At 37.2% G+C, this 18,611-nt stretch overlaps 1 protein-coding gene across 3 annotated transcripts in view; it reads left to right on the top strand.

Annotated features, from left to right (window-relative positions):
• The window catches only part of Acss3 (acyl-CoA synthetase short-chain family member 3), a 209,076-nt gene that overhangs the window by 937 nt on the left and 189,528 nt on the right, over positions 1-18,611 (top strand).

The raw sequence follows: 18,611 nt of genomic DNA, 5'->3' as shown, positions 1-18,611 counted from the left end.
AGGCTTAAATAGTGTGGCAGATAGCCCGGAGTACCATATAGGCTTTTTACATGAAATTTAAGTATTGCCCGGGGGCTGATGGAGGACAGGTGACCTTAGGAGTCATGGTAGGAAGAAAGCTTTCATCTTGACATTTCGATTATAGGTTTCAATTATAAATACTTTCGAACACTTTTTTTTTTTTTTTTTGGTTCTTTTTTTTCGGAGCTGGGGACCGAACCCAGGGCCTTGTGCTTCTCGAACACTGTTTTTATGTTCGAAGGACAAGACATTGTAGGAAAGACCTTTAGGCTATTGAGAGCGAAGCCTACAGTCTTTGGAAAACTACGCAGAGTTTCTAGGTGCCTAGCACTTTAAGGATATGGTCGCTCCCATCTGCTAGTTATTAGGAAATGATATTCTCGGTAAAATTGGAATTAGAAAAGAAAGCTACTTAGCAGATGGGGGCGATGCATTGGTTAAGATGTCCTTTGGCCCTTTAGTGGATGACTTTCTTCTCACAGCAGAGAACCTGTCAGGAAACTGGGAGCAGTCTGTTCTGTGTCTCCATCATGCCTTGCTCCCTAATGGTTTTGTTTGTGGGGGTGTTTCCGTAATGATTCTTTCAAATGTGAATATAGCCCCCCCACCCCCACCACAATTCAATTTATTATTCTAGTAGTATTTGATCCATTCACTTCTGTGTGGTGACAGTGAACCAGGCAGTGAGACTATAGCAATGGGGGAATGACCGTGTTTGCTCTCTGGAACGCGTTGACTGGTTTGTGTTCTTATTCCCTTAGTTACTGGGCTTACAGTCAAATGACTTAATCTCAGTGCTTCATTTTTCCTCTTTCTCTCTCTCAAAATCAAGTCATTAGTCAGAGGATTAGCTGATTGAAGAATTAAAGCGGAGTAACCCTGTGGATTAGACCGTAATTGTTATTAGAGGGAAAGCTATCTTTTTATTTTCCCGTTACAATCATGTAGGAATAGGAAGGTCTTCTAGGGTCTTTCAGATTGTAGCAGAGATTATCACAGTGGGTTTTCCTCAAAGCTCACTGTTTTGTGTATCTGTCATAAATCATTGTTCTTTAACAGTCTTAGGTGGCTACCTTTACCACAAAACCAATATGCAAAGATTTCAGATAAGAGGCCACTGGAGACTGGTGAGATGGCTCAGTGGGTAAAGGCTCTTGATGCCAATATTGACAGCTTATGTTCAATCCTGGGGACTCTCATGCTAGTAGGGGAGAACAGACTTCCAAAGATTTTTATTGTTCTTGTTTTTCTTTTTGGATATTTGTATCCAATGCTTTGTGCACAGGCATACACACACACACACACACACACACACACACACACACACACAATAAATGCAGTTAACACAATTTTACAAAGAGGTCACTGGACTTACTACAACTGAAAACAGAAGATAGCCAAAGAAGTCTTGGCAACAGAAGAGATGGGAGAGGAAGAGATTGAAGTGAGTCCAGAGGCCCAGTGTGGGTCAGTGAAGGCCCAGAAATAGCAACGAAAATAAAAAAAAAAAATGAATGTGTGTGTCAGAAGGCGAATTAAGATGTAGGAGCTCCTTCCAAAGAACGATTTTTCTTCTTTAAACTCTAACTTTTAGTCGACATTTTCTAAACGTTGGGCAAGTAACATACTGCTTTTAACTTCTGGAAAAGGTCCTTGTGTGTAAATCGTTTCAATACATTGTAGATCACTAGCATTGTCTCACGTTGCACCTCATTTCTTCATCTTTGTACTCTTAGGGTCACGCCATCTCTTTCAAGCCATCCTAGAAGATCAAAATGAATAATAATTTTTTTTAGTCTCATTAAGTTCAGAGGTTTGATTCAGTCTTTCTGAAGCCATTTGGTTGGCATAGCTGAGTTGAGGAACTAGGCAGAAATGGGACAGCAATATTCCATTTCATTCGGTAGATGGCTTCCTTTCGAGTTACTGCTATATTGTTATATAATTCACGGATAATCCTGTTTGGTTAGTGATTGCCAGTGAGGCCAGACACAAAGGAAGGCGAATGTTCTTCACCCTCCTGTATCTCTCTGTGGCTAGAGTAGAGTCAGCATCTGTTTTTAAAGATAGTAGGCAGATAACAGCATTCTTAGGCAAGAGGAGTTCTGTTGCTGTATTTGAACAGTAAATGAAAGTGAGCATGAGTTGATGTGAAGTAACTTCGGCTACTTTCTCAAGCAGAACACAGGACTTGAGACATACATTGGCGTCGGACATACATTGGCTCAGTCTCTGATTCCTGTGGCCTCAGCACAAGCCAGGTGTATTCTCTTTCAGTAAAAGCCCATCTCGTCATTTTACTAATCATGAAACTTTTCTCATAATTAACACACAGGGCACAAAGTCTCCAGTATCTTACATGCAGAGGAGTACAAATGTGGGATATTAGTTTTGAGGATGTCATGTACATTTTGCAACATAAGAGGCTTACTGAACCTCATCTCTTGCTCTGTTCTCTGAACCGTGAAGGCCAACATTAAACTGGTGGTTTAAACTTGCAAAAACAAACTGACCGAGACAACCAACAAAACAAACAAACGAAAAGACAGCTCTCCTCATAGCATGGTCATGTCTTCTTGATACTTTACTTTCTGGGTAGTAATGTCTCTATTTGAGAGACTCTCATTGGGGCATTGTAATCACAAGGGGAGCAACAGGAAATTCTGGTAATTTCTTTAATCTTGGAACACAATAGTTGGTATTCGGGGTTCTGTTTTGTTGTTTTTTTTTCTTTTTTCTGAGGAAGAGATCTTCTTTTGCCTATTCTGAAATTGAAATCCACTGTCCTTCTCTGCAGTAATAGGCAATTTAGTTCTTTATCTCAGTTTGTATTTTATATTCTCAGCTATCAATTGATCCTTTTCTATAAAAGTATCATGATTCGATTTGATTTCAGCCTTATTTAAACAAAGTTCAGTGTTTAGATTCTCAGTATCTGGGGGCAGATGCAATGACTCAGTGGGTAGAGGCACCAGTCACCAACTACAGGAAACTGATGTCAGTCCCTGGAATCCATCTGTTGGGAGGACAGAGTCAACTCGGCAAAGTTGTCTTCTGGTCTCTACAGGTGCACCTTGGAGTGTTCCATACTATATAAATAAATAAATAAATAAATAAATAAATAAATAAATAAATAAATAGTTTTTCAGATGCTGAATCAGAATCAAATGTGTATTGTTATAAACTGAAATGCATTATAAGCTAAAAAAGATACATAAACTACGTATCATTATAAACTGAAAGAGACTAAATTTAGCTTACTGGAAAATTAATTTAGATTACATTCCCATAGTGGAAATAGTGTGGTTTGAAAAGAGAGCAAGGTGCTCATTTCCTGCTTGGTTTTAATTTACAATAATTTAATCCTGCTAAATCTTAAATTGGTTCAGAAGAATCTAAGGATACCAATCTCTTCCTCACTATGTCTTCACTATGAGAAAATGACAGAAGAGGTAATCAAAGGATTCAAGATGATGCACAAAGGACATCATTACAAAACTATAATGGGGAGGATCAGGTGGGACTGTCACATAGAGAGCACAGCAGATATTTTTATGAGCTACTATATGCCAAGAAGGACTTAAATAAAAAAAAAAAAAGCTAGCCTTGGAATTCTAGGTCTTTATGAAGAACTCTGAAAGTTAAGTGGACATTTTTGTGTGGCAAACAGCACAGGAAATCTGTGGAGATAAGAAGGTCTTAAGGCCCTTGGATGATAGTTAACAGTGCGCTGTGGCTTTTAGAGTTTTTTTTTTTTTCCCCTGAGTCAGCAGTGCCTGCGTATTGAAGGCAGTTGCATGATGGCTTCAGAAAGTCGGAGTAGCAGCAAGCAAAGACATTTATAGCTTCATAAGCTCTGCGCCACAATCATGGAGAAATCTGCATATTAGCTGAGGTGACGATTTATTGATTTATTTATTGATTGATTGACTCTGTGTGTGTGTGCTTATTAGTGTATCCTTTTGCAATATGGTATAAGCACATTATGCCCTCTGACTCCTCCCTGCACTGTCTCTCATTCTTACCGCCTTTTGCTTCGTGACCCCCTGCACTGAACCAAGGCACGGGTATGAAGCTATCTATCCGAGCATAAGTAACTCCAAGGACCACGTCTGTGAAGACAATGAGTTCTTCTCTGGTAACCTTCATGCCACGACTTCCCACAGGTGGGACAGAGTCCCCTGAGCCAGTCCCTCCCTGATCTATGGTGGAATGTTTGTTTGCTGACTCAGTCTTGTACAGATGCTATGCACACAAACAAGACAGTTGTGAGTTCGCGAGTACTGTGGCCCATGTCCCACGCATAGGACAGCATTCCATTACACTCCTCCCTATCCTTGGGCTCTTACAATTCTTCCATTATGGTCCTGGAACCTTGAAGGTGCTGCTGCTGCTGGTGGTGGTGGTGGTGCCGATGGTGGCGTTGTGTGTGTTTCAGATTGTGATTAGAGTTTAAAGATTTGGCTATTTTATCTGAAATTAAACATTTTGCAAAGAGCTCTGTGTCTGGGTTTCTCTTATAAATGCCCCTAAACCCTAAGCCCAAGGAACAGAAAGAGAGGGAGCAGGAACAGGGGGAGGGGGAATGGCAGGGGGAGGGGAAGAGAGAAGAGGGAGATGGAGAAAGGGTCCTGCATGGTAACATTTTCTAGCCCCCCTTGACTATTGTTCCCACCTCTACTGTCTCATGTTCTCCTCATTAACTTTGACCATGGTAAGCACATTTATTTACACTGTTGTCTAAAGTAGAGAAAATCTAGGGCAGTGCTATGCTTAAGGCTAAACAGATAAAACCATTCTAGGTCACATTTGATTTTATATTTCGGTAGTTTTTATATAGGTGTAGAGTACAGAGCTTAGGGCTATCAGAGGAGCCTTAACCTGAAGTAGGGGACCCAGTGAAGCCAGGCATAACAGGAGGAATAAAAACAGGAGCTCCAGGAACGTTAAATGAGAGATCAGCGGTCTGGAAGTGAACTTCGCAGAAGGGAACGAGTTACCATTACATGGGAAACCGAGTGCAGCCCTGATGTTTAGAAATAGATTGGGAAATGAAAGTTAATTGCCTGAAAACTATGAAGTAACTTAATCAGGAATTTTAGATATGAGTAAAAATTGAACAGAGGTGATATTTTAACTATTTAGGGAGATACTGGGAGGAAAGGGATCAAGGGGCAGGAAGGGAGGGACTGAGTGATTGACAGGGGAGGGGAAGAACAGGATGGGAGGGGGAGGGAAGGGCAACATGTAAGGATTAAACTTTGTGAAGAAGTACAAGAAATAAAAATGGCTGTCATGAGAATGGATGAAACTTGTTCCAGAAAGTGTTAGGAAAGAGACAAGTGTCCTTTAATTTTGTGATGAATAAAGAAGGGATACATATTGTTTTTAATGGGAAAGTCTATAGTGGTCAAGAGCTCTAGGCCTGTTTTAAGAATATCGGATTGGAAGATATTTAATCTTACCCAGAAACACTTGGTGATGTTCAGTCAGGCAATGCCCACTGAGAGGACGGTGCTAAGGACGGAACAGTTTGTTGCAGAGTGTCCTGCTGGCAGGCAGAAATTTCTGTGGACTTCTTTGACAGTGACAAACCCGAGAGACAGAAAAACAGCTCACTGAGGTTCCTGTGTCAACAGAAAGTTGCTTTCTTCCTTAGCTATCTTTTCCTTTCTTCTCTCCAGCCCGCTTTTGGAGGAATGTGTGTTTCAAGGTTGAAGTGAAGAAACCAAGAAGGAGAGGAATTTTATTTTGAAACCCATTGCTTCAGAACTCACTGGTTTTGCAAGCTGGACATTTTGTGCTTTGTTTTGTTCTTTTTGGTGCTGGAAGTTCCTGGAAGAAACAGGATAGCAAAATCTAGAAGATGCGATTCACAGCTACTTGGCCAATCTTTACTTTTTTTTGTTTTCGGTTTTTATTATACCCTGCAATGATTCTAATGAGCTAGATAGCTAAACATTCCATTATGATCCTGGCAGAGAAGATAAGGAAATACTTTTTGTTGTTTTATTTTTTTAAGGAAATTGTTTTTTTCATGTACTCTCTAAGCCATGCCCTACACAAGATGAGTTTGCATGTCTTTCGGTTAATGCTTTACTGAGTGCTACAGGGTTAGGAACGCTCATGTGCTTTGCACACAGGAGGTAGAAGCCAATCTCCCCAAGAGGCCATACAGCCAGTTAGTGGAGGGCAGAGATGGTTAGTAGTAATAACTGCAGTGGTCCTGGATCAGAGCCCAGAATCTTCATCTACAAATACCTAGGCAACTGTTTCAGAAGCCGGGTGCCAAATCTTGAATCATTTAAAGGAGGATTTGGACAGAGAAATTGTTCTAAATTGAAGGAGAATAAAGAAACCTGAACTCCTTGCAATAGGTAATTCGGAGTTGGATGTAGTTTGTTTTAATTGACTTTTCTTTTTAGGACAATTGAAGAGCCCGAACAGGATTAGAAGATTATGTAGTTGTCATATGTCAGTGTGAGTTTCTTCAGTTTGGTGGTTATATTGAGGTTCTCCAGGGGAATGCCCTTGTTTGTAGCGATTAGGAGATAATTTATTCTGGAATCGTTTGGCATTGTGTCAGGAAGTTGTTAGGAAGCAAGCTCTCTTGTGCTTGCAACTTTTCTGTGAATTTGAGTTTATTGCAAAGTGAAGAGAAAGTAATATGAAACTAGACAGTTGATTTGTTCTCTCTAATGAACTTTGGCTCTTTGTCAAAACAGTTCTGACTACCACTGGGGACATTCAGTCACTTATTGTATGTTTTGAAAGTAAGGATTATGTAAAATGCTGCTCCTATTTATCAGTTTTTATTTCTCTTTCATGTTATATGTCTTTCTCATGTGCACAATCTTCTGCATTATACACAGATTGCAGAAAGATTAAGCTTAATTAGCATAAGCACTACTTCAGATGGTGTGTGTGTGTGTGTGTGTGTGTGTGTGTGTGTGTGTGTGTGTGTGTGTTAGTACTGTGTGACATCTACTTCCAGCGTTACTCAGGGAAATAATATATTCAGATGTTGTCAAAGTCATCTTCAATTCTAATTTGAAGTGAGAGTTTTGTCTAAGGATGAGCCATGTGCCACCTCTTGACAAGCTTTAAATTAAGCAGATTTATTTACAACATTGTGCCCTGTATAGGTGTACTTAAGTTTTAAAATGAACCATCTTTAGAGATAAAAATATATTTCAAGGCACATGGTCAGCATGAAAAATCACCTGTTAGAAATAATGTCCCTCAAAATAACCTCATCAGGAGAGACCAATTTTAAAAGATGGGCCTTATTTTGTATTCTGAAGGTCAGGAGCTTGGAGCTGTGCAGTATCTAATTTTCTCAGCCTGTCACACTCCTGAACCTCCAGGACAGAACAGGGCGAACTACAGGAATGCTGCAATTACATAAGCAAGGATGGATTGCCTGGCAAATGGCACAATCAATGAACAATGGAAATTCAATCAGCTGTGACCGAGCAACTCCCAGGTGTTGGGAGAAAATCTGAACTCCTAGTGCCTCCTGCAAAGCACCTTGCTTTCCCTTTGTTCCAGCCCTCCTGTGTTCTTAGGAGTGAGAGAGAGAGAGAGAGAGAGAGAGAGAGAGAGAGAGAGAGAGAGAAAGGTGTGGGGGGAGGGAGGAATGGAAAATGGAAAGAGAGAGGGGGGAGGGAGGGAAGGAGGGGGAAGGGGGCGGGGATCGGGAGGTGAGGGAGAAGGGGAGGAGATATACAGTGGTTAGCCACCGGTTAGTGCTACTTGCTTCATTTATTTTTTTAAAATTCACTTTCATAAACAATTAGGAGACATTTTAATAAGATCATTTGGTGATAAGAGATCATTGCTTTCATCTGTCATGAGTCAGTGCAGGAGAATGTGTGGGAGGGCAATGGATCTTTACGATAAATACATTTGAGCACACTAAATTCTGTAAATTACAGTGGTAAGAAGAATATACCAGTGTAGAACTCAAATCCTTTATCTACACTACAGAGCAAGAGACTGTTCTTCCAAGGGTACTAATTATATTTGCTTTCTCTGGTATTATGGCTGAATGAGGTGAATAGTGGCGGATAGAAGGAACTTACTATTTTAATAATAATTTTTAAAAGAGTGCAAGAACTCTGGGCGTGAGAGAATCTAAGTTGAAGAAAAAGAAAAACAAATCAAAACAAATAAGCAAGGGAACAAAAACACAAAGACTTTCAAACACTAATCTAGAGAGGGGTAGAGTGTAATTGTATATCTTTTAGACAAGTAACCGAGCTTTACTGACTTGACACAGCAAATGAACAAACTGGATACAGAAACAGCTAAAACTGTAAGTTTTGGATAACAGTAACACCTTTTGAGAAGGTTTGGTTATTAGAATAATAACACTTCTCATATATGATCTTTTACAAATGTATGTGCTTCAGTGAGGTAACATATATATATGTATATATATGATAATATTTAAAAGGAATATTGAGAAGTGGAAAATAAAGGAATCTCAGTCTCTATTGTCAATCTAGCCTTCTACATGGACACTTGTAAAGTTAACTAGGATGGAATGATACCACTTTTCGCTGTTGAAGAGACATAAAATCTGTATTATTGATCATTTGCTAGATAACATTGTGCTAATGAATGCATAGACACTGAAAACTAAGTCAACATTTAATCTGTCACTTTGTTTTCTCTATCGTCTCTCTTTTTCGACTCTCAATTGAGTGCTTAACTAAGTTTTCTGACTCTCTTCATTTAATCAAAATGAGATGAAGGTAGGTAGTCATCAGATCCCCTCATTCTGGTGGCTAGCACAAAATAAAGGTAAGGGTTATTCGGTGCTCTACAATTTGTGGTCTAGAATCCTGGATCTATTTGCTCAACATTATCTTGTCCTAAATAATTATGAAAATGGGAAAATTGCAAATCTCAATATTTGGTGTCTTCTTCTCTCATGCGTTCTCTACCTTAGACTTCTTGGAGTGGGCAGGAAAGGTTGGGCTTCTCTGGGCAAGTGTGATTGTGGGAAAAGCTTTTGGATAATATAATATGCGGAGCAAGACTTGTCACTTGAGTATGAAGCATGTCCTTGCTACAACTTTAAGCCTTCTGGTCAACCGTACACTCAGGACTGAATGAATGTAGATTGCCTAGCAACTTTGAATAGAATGTGGTGCATTGGGGAATCCGCTCAGAACCACAGGATGGGGTAACCTGAATGGCAGACAAATATTTTTTAAGCTGAGATTCTGAAAAATCTTATTTTGATACAAGTTATTTCATTATTGTTAGTTAAGAGGAAATAATTTATAGCACAGTTGCCATTTTTAAATGTCTTAATGAATACAATATTATAATATTAAAACAGCCAACTTTTGTTTAGCTACATATGGGTAAGCACAGTACTAAGTGCTTTAACCTGTTTAATATTTATTACAACTATATTAATAATATTATTAATATTAGTAGCAATGTCACATCTATATTAATAATATTGTTCATATTCATACTAGTAATATTATTACAACTATATGATATAAAAACAGCATTTTGCCTTTTATAATGGTGTAGAAATGGAGGGACAGACAATGGAGGGTCTGACAATGTTCAACACTCCCAAGTAGATGAAAAGTCTAGATTTGAATCTATCCTGTTTTTGTTCTACATACATATATTGCTTCTATAACAATTTTAATTAAATTTAGCATGTCTTTCTTCTTGTGTCTGTTCTCCTCTTAAATATACAATACTGAGTTATTTATGTATATAAAGACAAGTAGTATAGGAAAGATAAAAACAATCTGGATTTGTATCTCAGAAATACTTGATAAATATATTAGTTGTGCAACAATATATGCACTCTGATAAAACAGACTGTATTTTACTGTGCACAGCATACCTAATGGTAGGGAGGGAGCTTTAAATCAGCTTTAAATCAGCTGACAATTACTGTTTCCAGAGAAAGAGAGAGCAGTATTAATCTTCATCCTAAGAATTCCCTATTAGTTTCTGGCTTAAGGAAAATCTATAATGACCACATTATTCATCATGTGCAGTATGCTCCAATGTTACGTTTTATGAGAAGATGGTGATAAATAGCTTAATTAATTCATCTAAGTATAAATATTTGAAATTTTGTCTTCTAAGCACTCATTAAAATGTTAGGACGTGTAGTATGTTTGTAGTTATGAAAGTCATTGGTTTGATTTACCTTCAAATACATTTATATGAAGTAGTCCTCGCCACCCCCATCCCATAACTTTGTCCTGATCCATGTTTTCTTCTGCATTTACCAGAGGCAGGATTCAAGCTAGACAGACTTTGACAAAGGCATGCTTAGTAGAGTACAGTGATGTATGTCTTAGGAGTCTTTACAATCAGTTTTTTTAGCTTTGAGAATTATCTGTCCATCTATTTATCTATCTATACATCCATGTATCTTTCTATCTGTCTGTCTGCCTGCCTGACTGTATATCTATGTATCTGTATATCTGTGTATCTATGTATCTGTATGTCTGTTATATCTACCTTCTATCTATCTATCTATCTATTTATCTATCTATCTATCTATCTATCTATCTATCTATCTATCTATCTATCTATCATCTATTTCTATGTATCTTTATCTTTCTATTTATCTATCTATGTCTCATCTTTCTCTCGGAACTAGTTGTAGCCTCTATCACTTTTCTATGTTATTCATCCAAAATTGTGGCCATTTGGGGGAAATGAATAATCTGAAAAAGGTGAGATGCTTCATTTCAATATGTTCAAGATGAGACGTGGGTTACTGGAGTCCATAATTTATTGAACAGGAAATGCATATGCAATCATTCTCTATTTTGTGACTGAGTCATGCCTTTCTTCTGTGTGGATGTGCTACCTCTCAATCACGGCAATCATCTCACCATAATTACAACAACAAATAATAGCAAAAGTAGCAATTATCGAGCTCATGTTTGGATCAGGCTCCTTGCAAAGCCCATCCCTTTGTTTCCTTAGAGCTGACTCACACGTTCTCTTCATTTTATTTCCTTCTAGTGTGACTAATGGTTTTTAACCTAAAATCCTCAGCAATTATTTCCTAAAAAAACACACTAATCTTGTTATCCTTTGTACTAGTTAGGCAAAAAAAAAAGGTTATTGTATTCATCTTTATTTAATAGTAGACATCTGCTATCTATATGCTCATGCCTTTTGGTGTTCTCATACCAGTAATTTTAAAAATCAATATGTGTGTGTGTGTGTGTGTGTGTGTGTGTGTGTGTGTGTATACCTGTATGTGTGTGTGGGGCGGGGGGGGAGAGAGTTAAACACGCATATTTAAATTGATGTTGCAGATTGTTCAGGATACATCAGTTGATAAGATTTTAAGATGTCTTATATGCACACTTACCTTCTTGGTCATTTCAGACCTCTGAGTTCCAACATAACTTACATGCTGATAGTATTTGAATCTTTCATTCAACTAGATTTTTCAAATGGCCTATATCCCCTCTCTAAAGGCATCTATGTACGAAAGTTCTTCATGGGTTTCAGCTTTATTCTGAGTCAATCGGCTCACTTTTTACTCATTACCTAGCTGAGTTTTAAGGTAGAGAGTATTTTACAATCAACCAGTATTTATGGTCATCAAGATGAGCCTACTACCTAAGGAAATTTATGTTACGTAGAATAAGAAATGAATATTCAGTAAGAAAGAAGGCTGGGACACAGTGGTTCTCTACCTGTGGGTCACACCCCGCCCTTGGGGTTTGTATACCAGCTATCCGGAATATCAGATATTTACATTATGATTCAAAACAGGAGCAGAATTATAGTCATGAAGGAGCAACAAAATTATTTTGTGGTTGAGGGTCACTACAACACGAGGGTTATTATATTAAAGGGTCACAGCATTAGGAAGGTTGAGAACCACTGCTATAGTGTAATTGAGTAGAAGGATTTCTTTATTTTTTGAGTAGAAGGATTTAAGAGTTCTGAGCTCAGTTGATACTATGTTCTAATGTAGAAATTCTAATGTAGAAAAAATACTAAATGATTGAAAATTATCTAATGGCTCACACATTTAACCTTTGTACTCCAGAGGTTGAGGCAGGAGGAGACCCATAAGTTTAAGACCATCCTGGGTTAGAGTATGAGGCACTGTCTCAAAAACCAAACACCAAAAATGAAAAGGAATTAAAAATATTATTTTTATATTTTTTAGAACATATACTAAATTTGAAATTTACAGTTTGAAATTACTGTATATTGTGAATTGTCTTATAGTTAGAAAAATAAACCCTACTTTCATATATAAAAGGTTGATTTTTAAAAAGCTATCAAGTTTTTTATTTATTTTTGTATGTTTTAAAATTCTGCACTCTAACATCTCCATGTGTCTATGGTACACATTTCATTATCTTGATTATATGTCTACTATATTATAAGTAATAAGCCTATAATTATAGATTAGATTTAAAAAACTGTAATTATAGACTTATTATGTATAATGTGATAAGTATTTCTTTAACCGAGTTTTCATTGTTTACAAAAAGCTTAGTTTACGTTTTATAATTAATGAAAATAATAAGAAATATTATATTTTCTTATTAAATACCTAATTATTCCAAGGGCCATACTTTCTGGAAATAATATTATTTTTCAGTGACATTCTTTTCAACTAGTGCTTCTGATCCTTTAGTAAAGTTCCTCATGTTGTGGTGGCACCAAGCCTAAATTATTTTCGTTGCTACCTCATAACTGTAATTTTGCTACTTTTATTAATCTTAACGTAAATATCGTGGTTTTTGATGTTCTTAGCCAACTCATATCTAAGAGTTATTCACTCCCAAAGGGGCCATGAGCCACAGGATGAGAAACTGTCTTATATAAAAGTTGAATTTCCTATGCCTGTGTCTATTTACGTGTGTGCTTGTGCAAACAAGTATGTGTTGTTTTGAGTGTGTATTAAAGGGGCTATAGGATTCAAGGCATATACTATAAAGTCAACAATATATCTTATAGTTGTTTAATTTTTCAATATCAGACAATGTTAAAAAAATAATTGAGGTCATTTACTTAACTGGCCAATGTTCCTAGCCTATAGATAGCAGGCCTAGGCTGCAAACTCGGGCTTGTTAGATTGTAAGGTGTATCAGGTTCACTTCGTGTCAGACTTGACCTGGGGTAATCCTAATTTATTTCTTTTTAATTTATTGTAGATAAAACATCATGACTTTAAAGACAGATCAAGTGCACACTTATCTGCACACATTCACACATTCGTATTTATATCTGTGTAATATTTATGGGCCTGACACATTCACGAGAGCATTGTTCTTGGCTCTGTAATTTACTTCTTCCTTTCCTCCTTCGTTCGTTCTCTTCCTTTCTTAGATTAGTCACTGATTAAATATTTATCAAGCACTTTTATGAGCCAGATAGTATCCCAGGTGCTAGATTAAAGTCCAAATAAAATATAAACTTGAAAACTATCTAATACATTACAGAAAAAGTATTTTGTTTGTAAAAAGGCAGCTTAACAGATGAGCTATTTAATGAGGTAAGAGTATTATAGGTGATAGGGACTATCTAGTTATTAACTTGTGAAATTATGGCTAATGAAGTCCGTTTAGTTTTATAACTAACTCTTGTCCGAATTGCCTCTGACTGTTGAAGTGTGAATAGAATAGACAGGTTCCATTCTAGCAAACAGTGGCATTTTCCCGTCTAATGGGTCCTTCAGTAGATAAAAGAACCAAGTCACTTCCATTTTATCCTTCGGGGAGTCTCTCCCTTTGAGGTAGAGGTGGTGAGAAGTGGAAAGGTGAGAAAAGATAGGTAGCAAAAGAGAGAATAAAGGGAAAGAATGCCCTTGATTAGCACCAGCTGGATAATGACCTCTTGGAGAATTAAGTGGATTGCACTGTATTCAAGCTTCAAATCATTGATCTGTTAATGGAAAGTGTTTCATTTATGACCGTGGCCTGTGGAGCAGAGATGTAGCAAAGAGACCTCTCTGGCATTATTCTCTGACGATTTGAGGATGAAATTAGAAAAAAAAAAGAAATAAAGAAAAAGAGGCCAGGAAGCTGGGATACATTTTCTATTTGGCTTAGTAATTTAAATTATAACCAGTAACTCATCCAGTTTTCTTTGTAACTTTGTTTGCTTTGTTTCTGTCTATGTGGAAGGCCATTTCCTTGAGAAGTGGAGGTTGAATGGAAATATCATGGGATTTAATTAAAAGAGGAGAGGTTTTATAACCGTAATCTCTTAGGTTTTATTGCTTAAGTTTGTCATAATTTATATTGACATTGCTTTACTCAGAAATAGTCCTGGCTAACATTTATTTCCTTGCCTTTTATCCAACCACAATTTTATTATTATTTAAAAAAATTTAGCAGACAATCACAAGAAATATGAAAATGGTGGCACAAGACACTATGTTTTAATATAAAAATATAATTGCTTTATTAACTATCATCTATCAATCAATTTATCTATCATCTATATTTTATCTATATACTATGTGTATGCTGTGTGTATTGTGTGTGCGTGTTTATTATAATTCTATTCAGTCTTTTTGTTTGCCTTTTAAGATTTTATCTCGAAGTAGCTGTAGATTCACAAGAAATCTCAAAAACTATACAGATAGGATGATTTCACCACCACCCAACTTCTTTCACTGGTAACTTTTTAATAACTATAGTACACCATTAAAGCCCAAAGAGATTTTGGGGTGAAACCACTCAGTTTTACACATTTTCTGTAGATTCACCCCTTGTTCCATGAATTCACATTTTTACATACATGTGTAATGCTTGTCTTAAGATGTAGATTTTATGTATGATCATAGTATGTTTGCTTCTCTTCTCGTTGGTCCCAGAGTTATTGTAATTATGTAGTTCTTGTTATCTGACAGTTATCTTTTACACTTCTAATTAATATTTCTACACCATGACTCAAGGAAGTTTCTATTCCATGGGTTTTAATATAGTTGCATGTCATTAAAAGCCTTTATTTTTCTTCCTTCCTTTTTTTTTCTGCTATGTTCCTTTGGCAGAAAGAAAAATAGGATTAGGTTTTTCCATAGGTCCATGTCCAATCTAATCTTCCATCCATTACCTCTAGGTCTTAATCTTTCTGCCTCCTTTTGTGCATAGCCTCTTGAGCCCCCAAAGGAAGAGACTGATGAATATATCCCATTGAGGATTGAGTCCTGCAAAGTCACTTTCTGCACATTACCAAATTATGGGCACCTGTGTTAATTCCCATGTGCAGAAGTAACCTCTGATGCGAGTTGAGTACAGCACTGATCGATGGACATAGCACTGCGTCATTAAGAGTCTTTCATGCTGTTTTGCTATGTTTCTTTGGCAGAATAATAGTATTATGTTTTCCCCTAAAGCAAGACCCATCTAATCTCACGTTCTTGAGCACTGCCAAGGATGGATTCCATCTCACGCATTGGCTGTTCCCTCCAATGTAAACAATAACAACAACAACAAAACAAACAAAAAAACCCAAGGAGGGGATCAGTTGGTTATCCTATAACCTTTGTGCAGCTATTGCAACAGTATGTCTTGTAGGCAAGTTACTGTTATAAATACGAATAAAAATAGGGTTTGTAGCTAGAAATATTTATGATTATCTTTCTGCTTCTGGTCGTTTGCAGAATGCCTTCTAGCACCATGAATGCTGCTCACTAGCCGTGAAAAATCATTTAGGTATCAGCTCAATTTCTCTGTGTTTTATGGTTAAGTAAGTGTTATCTTCCACAATAGGGCCCTACCCTCAGGTTGTTGAGAGAGATCAATAGCTTTGTCAGTGACCTGTGATATATAGGGGTTCCTATGATCAAGGACCCAACAAGCTGCTGACAGTGAAGGTTTTACTTTGTGGTTTAAGATGGCTAGTTATGTGTAAATTTCAGGGAAATTTTTAAGTAGGAAGTTTCCACATGGTTTTTCAAGTGGCCTTTAGTTCATCACCCCTCCCTCCACATTCCCTCCTTTACCATTCCCGCCCACACTCATTCTTACTAACTCCTCCTATTCTAGTTTTCCTTTATCTTTCCACAGTGCTATTTTATTTTACCTTCCTTCAGGAATCCTCTTCTATCCCCTTACACCTTACCTAACCTCTGTGGTTATTCACATTGTGCCATACTACCCAAAGCTTAAAATCTAGCATCCACATGTCTGAGAAAATATGCGCTATTTCTTTTGAAAGGACTCCCGGTCATCTCACTCAGCATCAGCATGAGTATTTTTTTTTCTAGCTCTATCCATTTATCTGCAAGTTTTATTTTCCTTTACACCCAGTGTTCCATTATATGAATGTGCCACGTGTTCATTATAGATTTATCAGCTTAGGAACATCTAAGCTGCTTCGAATTTCAGGCTATCATAAATAAAGCAGCAACAAATAAAGGTGAACAAGGGTCTTCATAGTAGGATGTAGGATCAGTTGTGATTATGTCGAAAAGTGGTATAGGTGGGTCTTGGGGTAAATCAATTCCCAGATTCCTGTGAGATCTCCATATTGATTTCTATAGTGGTCATACCAGTTGCCCTTCTGCAGCAATGAATAAATGTTCACCTTCCCTACATTCTTTCTTGCATGGGTTGTCATCTGTTTTATTCATCATGGCCATTTTGAATGGGATAAGATTAAATCTCTAAGTAGTTTTCATTTTCATTTCCCTCATGGTTAAGGATGGAGAACATTTCTTTCCATGTTTCTCAACCATTTGTGTTTCATGGTCTTAGACCTCCTTGCTTAGTTCTCTACCCCTTTTTAAAGTTGGGTTGTTTGTTTTCTTGGCGTTTAGATACTAATTCTCTATCAGATGTCTAACTGGTAAAGACCTTTCCCATTCTGTAGCCTGTGACTGGTCTGGATGATATGTCCTTTGGCATAAAGAAGCTTTTCAGTTTCATGAGGTCCCATTTATTAATTGTTAATCTAGTGACTCTTCTATTTTGGTTCTGTTTATAAAGTGTTTTGTTGTGCCAATGAGTTAAAGACTATCTCCCCACTTCTTCTATCAGGATTCAGGGTATTTGATTTTATTTTTAGGCCCTAGATCCATTTGGAATTGTGTCTTGTACACAGCAATAGGCATAGGTTTGTTTTCATTCATCTACATGCAGCCATTCAGATTGACCAACACCATTTGTTGAAGATGCTGTTTTTTTCCTCCAGTGCACACTTTTGCCTTCTTTAAAAAAAAAAGTCAAGTGTCTGTAGGTATGTGGAAATATATCTTGTTCTTAAGTTTGATACCATTAATCAATATGTCTTTTTTAAAAATGCAAATACCATATTGTTTATATTACTATAGCTCTGTAACATAATTTGAGATCAGCAATGGGGATGCCTCAAGCGGTTCTTCTATTGTTAAGGAGGGCATACAGACAGGTTTTGTATGTCAACATGATACAAGCTACAGTCATCAGAGTGGAAGGCGACTAGGTTGAGGAAATTCCTTCATAAGATTTAGCTGTAAGGCATATTCTCAATTAGTGATCAACGGGGGAGGGTCCAGCTTACTTTGGATGGTGCGATCCCTGAGTTAATGGTCCTAGGTTTCATAAGAAGACAGGTCGAGCAAGCAATGAGGAGCAAGTTAGGAAGCAGCATCCCTTCCTGTACTCTCCATCATCGCCAGCCTCCAGGTTCCTGCTCTGAGTTCCTTCCGTGATGAACAGCAATCTGGAAGTTTAAGCTGAATAAATATTACCTTCCCCGACTTGCTTTTATGTCATAGTGTTTCATGGAAGCAATAAGAAACCATAGCTAAGACAATAGAAACTCTGACTAACACAGATGGTTTTAGTTACTCTAATATTGTGTGTGTGTGTGTGTGTGTGTGTGTGTGTGTGTGTGTGTGTGTGTGTGTATCTGTTTCCATGGGAAGTTGAAAATTTTTTTTAAATTTATGTGAAAATTTGCGTAAGAATATTAGTGGAGATTGCATTGAATCTCCCTTTTCTGGTGTTCTTCAATTTCTTTCCTCGATGCCTTCATTTTTCGTTATACAATTTTCTTTTGGCTTGGTTACAATTATTCGGAGACTTTTTTTTCCGTCTCAGTACATTTGTCATCTGTACATAGGAAGGCTACTGAGTTTTGTGTGTTAATTTTGTATTCTGTTACTTTGCTAAAACGTGTTTCCTGGCTGTAGATATTTCTGGGTGCAGTTTTTCATTTCCCGTTTAGTTTCTTTTCATGTCCTCTGGTCTTTTATCACTTTACTCTCCGGAATAGATTTTTTCTGTTCTTGCTTTCTTTTTCTTTACTTCATTGTGACAAATTCATAGGTGATAACTGACTCAAAGGTAATTGTAAGTTGTCAATTCTTACTAAATTGTTCTCCAAAAATTACTTTCAAGGTAAGTTCTCACTGTCTTTTACAGAGTATTTAACTTTTACAAAAGCAAGAAACTCTGAAAGAATAGCTATTACTTGACTTTGGAAATCTAAGCACTGTCATGTTTATCTGACTCTTTTTTACCGCACATAATGAAACAATATGGCAGCAAAGATCCTTGTGTACCTTTTCAAGTTTCACCATCTTTTTGGAACAACCACAGAATATTATGTAAGGCTCAAGG

The sequence above is a fragment of the Rattus norvegicus genome, chromosome 7 (assembly GCF_021556685.1).
Source record: "Rattus norvegicus strain SHRSP/BbbUtx chromosome 7, alternate assembly SHRSP_T2T, whole genome shotgun sequence".
In the NCBI taxonomy this organism is placed as follows: Eukaryota; Metazoa; Chordata; class Mammalia; order Rodentia; family Muridae; genus Rattus; species Rattus norvegicus.
This window is presented reverse-complemented; position numbering and strand designations above follow the sequence as displayed.